The 7,421-nt window shown below is 44.9% G+C and overlaps 1 pseudogene; it reads left to right on the forward strand.

The window, feature by feature from the left end:
• The first annotated feature begins 4,172 nt into the window (after positions 1-4,172).
• On the forward strand, positions 4,173-4,290 carry LOC124616937 (annotated as a pseudogene).
• Positions 4,291-7,421: the final 3,131 nt, after the last annotated feature.

Below are 7,421 nucleotides of genomic sequence, written 5' to 3' on the forward strand. Positions count from 1 at the left end.
CCCGAGGCAGGATTCGAACCTGCGACCGTAGCGGTCGCGCGGTTCCAGACTGTAGCGCCTAGAACCGCTTGGCCACTCCGGCCGGCAAGTGGAGCTGGTCGGCCACGGTCAACTACAGTAGCAGATGACCGCTGCATTGTGCAACATGCAAGCCGGGACCGGCGTCAATCAGCGGGTGTAATTGCACCCATATTTTACAGGACTGCAAGGTGCGTAATCTCACGTTCCACAGTGTCATAGGAGTGCGTGGGGTGGTGTCCTTGCCCGACGACCCACACAATGTGTTCCGTTGACACCCCGCACATCGGCGAGAGCTTTTACGATGGTGCCAAGAGCATAGGGAAGGGAGCAACGAGGAGTTGAGTCTCTTGCTCCTCGCGGATGAGAGCAGATTCAGACTGAGCAGTGATTCTGGACGTACCCTCTTATGACGACAGGTAGGAGTACGTAATGTACCAGGGAACATTGTCGAACGTGATTCTTTTTATGCTTCAAGTGTTATGGTATGAGGAGGCATAATGTTGCATGGACATAATGATATACAAATCTTCGAAGACAGCCGGCCGCGGTGGCCGTGCGGTTCTAGGCGCTACAGTCCGGAACCGGGGGACTGCTACGGTCGCAGGTTCGAATCCTGCCTCGGGCATGGATGTGTGTGATGTCCTTAGGTTAGTTAGGTTTAAGTAGTTCTAAGTTCTAGGGGACTGATGACCTAAGATGTTAAGTCCCATAGTGCTCAGAGCCATTTTCTTCGAAGACAGTAGATATTTACATCTTGTCAACATCTATACCATCACTCTGCAAACTCACAATTAAGTGCCTGGTAGAGGGTTCATGGAACCACCTTGAAGCTATTTCTCTACCGTTCCACTCTTGAACAGCGTGCGGGGAAAACCGAAAATTAAATCTTTACGTGCGAGCTCTGATTTCTCTTATTTTATTATGATGGTCATTCTCCTTACGTAGGTGCACGCCAACAAAATATTTTCACACTATGAGGAAAAATTGTCGATCGAGGTCTCGCGAGTAGAACCTTCCCGAACGAAAACCACCTTTGTTTTAATGATTGCCACCCGAATTCCCACATCGTATCTATGACGCTCTCTCCCCTATTTCGCGACAATGCAAAGCGAATAGCCGTTCTTTGAAATTTTCCGGTGTCCTCCGTCGATCCTATCTAATGCGAATCCCAAAAAATGGTTCAAATGGCTCTGAGCACTGAGGTCGTCAGCCCCCTAGAACTTAGAACTACTTAAACCTAAATAACCTAAGGATATCACACACATCCATGCCCGACGCAGGATTCGAACCTGCGACCGTAGCGGTCGCGCGGTAATGCGAATCCCACACCGCACAGCAATACTCCAGAAGAGTGAGCAGAAGCATAATGTAAGAAGTTTCTTTAGTAGAATTGCTGTATTTACTTAGTATTCTGCCAATGAACTTCAGTGTTCGGTTTTGATTTCACCACAAGATTATCTACGTGATCGTTCCAATTTAAGTTATTCGTAACAATAAACCATAATTATGTAGTTGAGTTTACGGTCTTTAGGTTTGTGTGATTTATCGTAAAACTGAAATTTTATGTGTTGCTTTGGTAGACTACTTATGTGGATGACCACACTTTTCATTATTTCGAGTCAATTGTTACTTTTTTCACCATAGATCTGTCGTGTCTAAATCATTTTGCAATTGGTTTTGGTCATCTGACTCACCGGCCAAGATTTTTGTGACACCGTACTCCTTTCACAGATGCATCATTTCCGTGGTACATTCGGCCGGGACTTCATTTTTATGCATGACAAAGCGCGACCACGCTCAACAGCGCAGATGGACGATATTCCGTGAATGGACTGTCCCCTCCGTTCCTCCGATTTCATTGTGATAGGATAGTTATCGACAGTGATAGGTTGAGGAATGGAACGTCCAACCACAAGAAGTCCTTATCAACCTTGTGACCAACATGGGAGCATACTGCAGAGCATAAGTTGCTGTGCGCCTTATCATACAGCCTATGTTTCGCCTTTTAGGAAATCGGGGGACCATTATAAATCGCGGTGACTTCATTGTAATTATTATTTTTGAATAAAAGTATAATTTCTGTTCGTGTCATTGCGTATTTCTTTTATTTACCTTCTATTCCATACTGTAGCACTTCTTTCCACGTATGGTTCAAGTTTCATCGAGCTATGTTACTTGGCAATGACACGTCATGTGAAAGTTACTTCCGCCCTTAAGTTTTTTATAACATTGTTCAAAAAGGGGGCAGAGACGAATAAGGAATCATTCCAATGATGGTACGGACCGGACGTGGAGAAATTGATGGATTTAAACGACTTTGGCAAAGGGCAGATTGTTATAGCCCAACGCATGGAAACGAACATCTTGCGAACGGCGAGGTTGCTCGGTTTTTCGCCTGCTACTGTGAGCACCTATGGGACGTGTTTGAGGGACAGTGCAGCAACGAGTAGGGAAAATGCTGGATGTTCACGCCTTACAACTAAATGTGGAGGACGGAGGCTTGTTGCTGTGTAAAGCAGAATAGGAGGCGATCTGTGGTAGATCTGACGACAGAGTACAATGCTGGTGTAGGCACAATTATGTCGGAACAAGCCATTCAGCGCTCATAGTTAAACATGAGGCTATGCAACAGATGACCTCTACGGGTTTCCATGTTGACCCAACAACACTGTCAATTACGATTCCAGTGGATGAGAATTCTCCGAGATTTAGACAGTGAATCGATGGAATCGTGCCGCAATACGATTTCTGAATATGCAGCTCGTACATGCAGTTACCTTGCTGCATATAAGGAGGGTGATGCGTCTGTGGGGGGATCGGTTAGGGTTGACGAACAGCAAGCTACAGCCGGTGAAACCAACGACACGGCTGTGGCGTTCTTCCTTCGGGCTGCTGGAAGGAAGTACTTTTAAAACGCCTCCGGATAGGGCACTATCCTTTGACGCATTAGTTCCTTCTCTGGTAGGAGAACTCACCAGTAAGCGGTGCTCATCGTGTATCGGTGGACTACAATTTAACTGAACGCGTTTTATACCAAGGCATGGGGGCTGCAACGAACTTACCAGTTGACGGGCCCTCTGTTTTAGGGGGCGGTGAATACGGGTGGTCCGTTTTTTAAGATTTTGTGAGGTGTCTGCTCTTCTCATCTTATCTTAGGTGGAAGGTTTTCATGTATTTCCAGGGAGGTTGCTTTATCTTTTATATTCGAACTGCTCAAATAGGCACAATTTTCCGCTACCTGTTTTCGATGTTGTCTACTTACAGTCTGTATATTCTAATTACAAACTGCCTCGAGGTATAAATCTTTTGTGTTCCCTGCGAAAGTGTGACTGAGAGGGAGGGAGTATCCCAGGATGGCTGACGATTACATTTGACATTTTCCCATTCGCTGCATACTTGTCACAAAACAAGTAGGGGCACTACAAATGTAGTGCGTCGACAATAAGTTGGAAATGTGGGTGACATGGGGAGCGTGCCTGCAGTGCGTGCGTGCCTGCAGTTGCACTGTCCTCTGTGTCCTCGATGGCTCAGTCGGACAGAGCGTCTGCCATGGAAGCAGGAGATCCCGGGTTCGACTCATCGTCAGGGCACACATTTTCAACTGTCCCCGTAATATTTATCGACACCTGTAAGCAGCTACAAAGGTCTGGAAAAAATTGGAAATTTGTGGTAAGGGCTACGGGACCAAACTGCTGAAGTCATCGCTCCCTAGGCTTACGCACTACTTAATCTAACTGAAACTAACTTGTGCTAAGGACAACACACACACCCATACCCGAGGGAGGACTCGAACCTCCGACGGGGGGGAGCTGCTCGAACCGTGCCGGCCGCGGTGGCCGAGCGGTTCTAGGCGCTTCAGCCCGGAACCGCACGACTGCTATGGTCGCAGTTTCGAATCCTGCCTTGGGCATGGATGTGTGTGAAGTCCTTAGGTTAGTTAGGTTTAAGTAGTTCTAAGTTCTAGGGGACTGATGACCTCAGATGTTAAGTCCCATAGTGCTCAGAGCCATTTGAACCATTTTTTTGCTCGAACCGTGACAAGACGCCTAGGCTGCGCGGCTACCCCGCGCGACCAAAGGTCTGGATTTCACTGTATTTTCAAAAGCCACATTCGTCTCCCAACAGTTTAGTATGGGTCATAATGACCTCGCAGCAACGGCCTTACCACAGTGGAAACACCGGTTCCCGTCAGAGCACCGAAGTTAAGCGCTGTCGGGCGTGGCCGGCACTTGGATGGGTGACCGTCCGAGCCGCCATGCGCTGTTGCCATTTTTTCGGGGTGCACTCAGCCGCGTGATGCCAATTGAGGAGGTAATCGACCGAATAGTAGCGGCTCCGGTCAAAAAACCACCGTAACGACTGGGAGAGCGGAGTGCTGACCACACACCCCTCCTATCTGCATCCTCATCTGAGGATGACACGGCGGTCGGATGGTCCCGATGGGCCACTTGTGGCCTAAATATGGAGTGCTATGATGACCTCGCTGTAGTATACACGCCACAGCCACCAACAGGACGATGGTCGTCCAGCTGAATGGCTGCTCGAGTCATGCACTGTCCGCAGACACAAGGTGGAGGGGACAGTATTGTGCTACGGGTAAAATTCATCTGCGTTCCCATGTCATCTCTGCTAGTAAATCGAAGGCACCTTGACAGCTGTTAGCTACATGAACATTATAGCTGGCATCACCTTAAGCCGTTGTCTTTCCTGATGGCTATGGCGTATGTCAGCAGGTCAACTGTCTGTGTCAGCGGCTAGAATCGTCGCTACAATGGAATGACGAATGTGGTTTTGGACTGACATTGTTATATTTTGGCTGCTAAGCTGACCCGAACACGATGGGCTACAGCTGGTGGACTATCGGGCTTCAGCTCCGGTCCCAAGAACCACTGGCGCCTAATTTAAGCGAGTTGTGTGATCCATTCATAGATTTCTGGTGCCACACGCCTATGGAAAACTACCAACAACTTTTCGAATCCATTCCAGGCGCTGTTGTTGCCGTATTCCGTTCCAGAGGTGAAGCAACATGCTATTGAACATGTGGTCGTAATGTTTTGCCTCACAAAAATATAAAATACATGTATGGATCAGAAAATTCTCTTATACTGGATCACTTATATAGTTGATCATCTTAACTATTAATATACATTTTAAGGGGAAAAAACGCCACACCACGAAGGAATTATTCGAATGGGACAGAAATTGATAGATGTGATGTACATGTACACATAAACAAATGATTACAATATCAGAAAAATTGGATTATTTCTTCAAGAGAAAGAGCTTCACAAATTGAGCAATTTGGTTCACATCATGTGAAAGGTCTCTGTTGGATTCCTTTCGTGTTAATTTCTTAAATATGTGCAAGCAGTTACTCGGCTTGGCATTGATTGACAAAGTTTTTGGATGTCCTCCTGAGGCATGTCGTGCCAAATTCTGTCCAATTGGCGCGTTAGATCACGAAAACCCGAGTTGATTGGAAAGTACTGTCCATAATGTTCCAAACGTTCTGAAGTGGGGAGATATCCGGCGGATTTGTTGGCTAAGGTGGGGTTTGGCAAGTGAGAAGACAAGCAGTAGAAATTCTCGCCTTGTGCAGGCGGGAATTATCTTGCTGAAGTGTAAGCCCGGGATGGCTTGGCATGAAGTGCTACCAAACGGAGCGTCGTATATTGTCCATGTACCACTGTGCTGCATGTGTGCCACGGTTGATTACCATAGGGTGCCTGCAATGAAAAGAAATGGCACACTAGACCATCACACCTTGTTGTCGGGTCGTATGGCGGGCGACAGTTGGGTTCGTATCCAACCACTGTGTGGGGCGTCTCAAGACATCTCTTCGCTGGTCATCGGGGCTCAGTTCGAAGTGGAACTCATCATTGAAAACAATCCTAATCCAGTCAATGAGATTCCAGGCTGAAGACGTGTTAATGTTTCTACGAAACCACTAGTCATTGCTATCAAAGCAGTTAATGTTTCGTTAAAACCAATTATTATCACTATAAAACGTATTATGGGAAGCATAGAAAAATAGTTAAAAGTGTTGAAAAGTATCTTACACTTATGAAAGTATCAAAAAGTATCGAAAGTATTGAAAAGAATATGACAGGTATCGAATAAGTCGAAAGGTATCGAGAAAAGAACTGACTGTATTGACAATATCAGGAAGGATTGGAGAGTATCGAAAGAATCGAAACTTCATTACGAATGTATGAAACATATTTGTTACATGAAGCTATACGGTCCGCAGATGATGAGGCAAACGCTTCCCGCATTTTGTAAGTAGATTTATTACATTACCGTCTGCTACTGCTATACCATAACCTTAAAGTTGGATGCAGGTTGTGAAATAAAACTATCTTGCTAAAGCAATTATGGTATAACGCAACAGAGCAGTGTTACCCTCTGAGAGGAATTTTGTTATGTTGACCGTGTTGTACGTAACGGAGGTGGCTTATCGAAAATAAAAGTCAGAATTACGTAAATATTTGAACAGTAACAAACAATATTTTTGCCTATCTACGCTGTTTAAAGAATAAAGAAAACGGTCGCCAGCCTAATTAGGCAAGAGAATGATTAACATTCTTGTTTAAGAAAATAGGTATGAGTAACTTCAACGGACAAACACAACCTATATTTTGTCACACGCGAGTTCAAAAATGGTTCAAATGGCTCTGAGCACTATGGGACTTAACATCTGAGGTCATCAGTCCCCTAGAACTTAGAACTACTTAAACATAACTAACCTAAGGACATCACACACATCCATGCCCGAGGAAGGATTCGAACCTGCGACCGTAGCAGTCGCACGGTTCCGAACTGCAGCGCCTAGAACCGCTTGGCCACCGCGGCCGGCCCACACACGAGTGCAATGAACTCTAACACCTGCATATGTTAACGTTAAGGTTGGAACTAACAGCTAGAGCAGCACAAACTATTTGCAAAAATATAACAGATAACGAAACACACTATTACTTTCGGTGCTTATTCAAACTGAATAGTCTTTATAACATTACTATTAATATTCACTGCAGAATCATTAATTGGACATAGATTCAGTATTATTGTTCAAACATTTTCCTAGCTGACATAAAAGTATAAACGTAGTTCACTGCATAATTATGAACTGGTCACAGGTTAAGTATCTCTCAACTAAATACTATTCTATTTAGAATGAAAGTTAAATGGAATTCACTAACATGTTACTTCTCACTGTCTTTTGAATAAAGCAATTATTGTTTTCATAAATAGTGGTCTTTCTATTTAATTGTTATTTATCATAAGCACAAAGGATAACCTGTGGATCCTATTACACTATTAATATGCACTTTCATTACCCAAAAGAAACAAGTACTTAGCAAGCATGAGTATATAACTTTCCACTGTTGCAGTTTTCCACT

This window comes from Schistocerca americana, chromosome 5 (genome assembly GCF_021461395.2).
Source record: "Schistocerca americana isolate TAMUIC-IGC-003095 chromosome 5, iqSchAmer2.1, whole genome shotgun sequence".
NCBI lineage: Eukaryota > Metazoa > Arthropoda > Insecta > Orthoptera > Acrididae > Schistocerca > Schistocerca americana.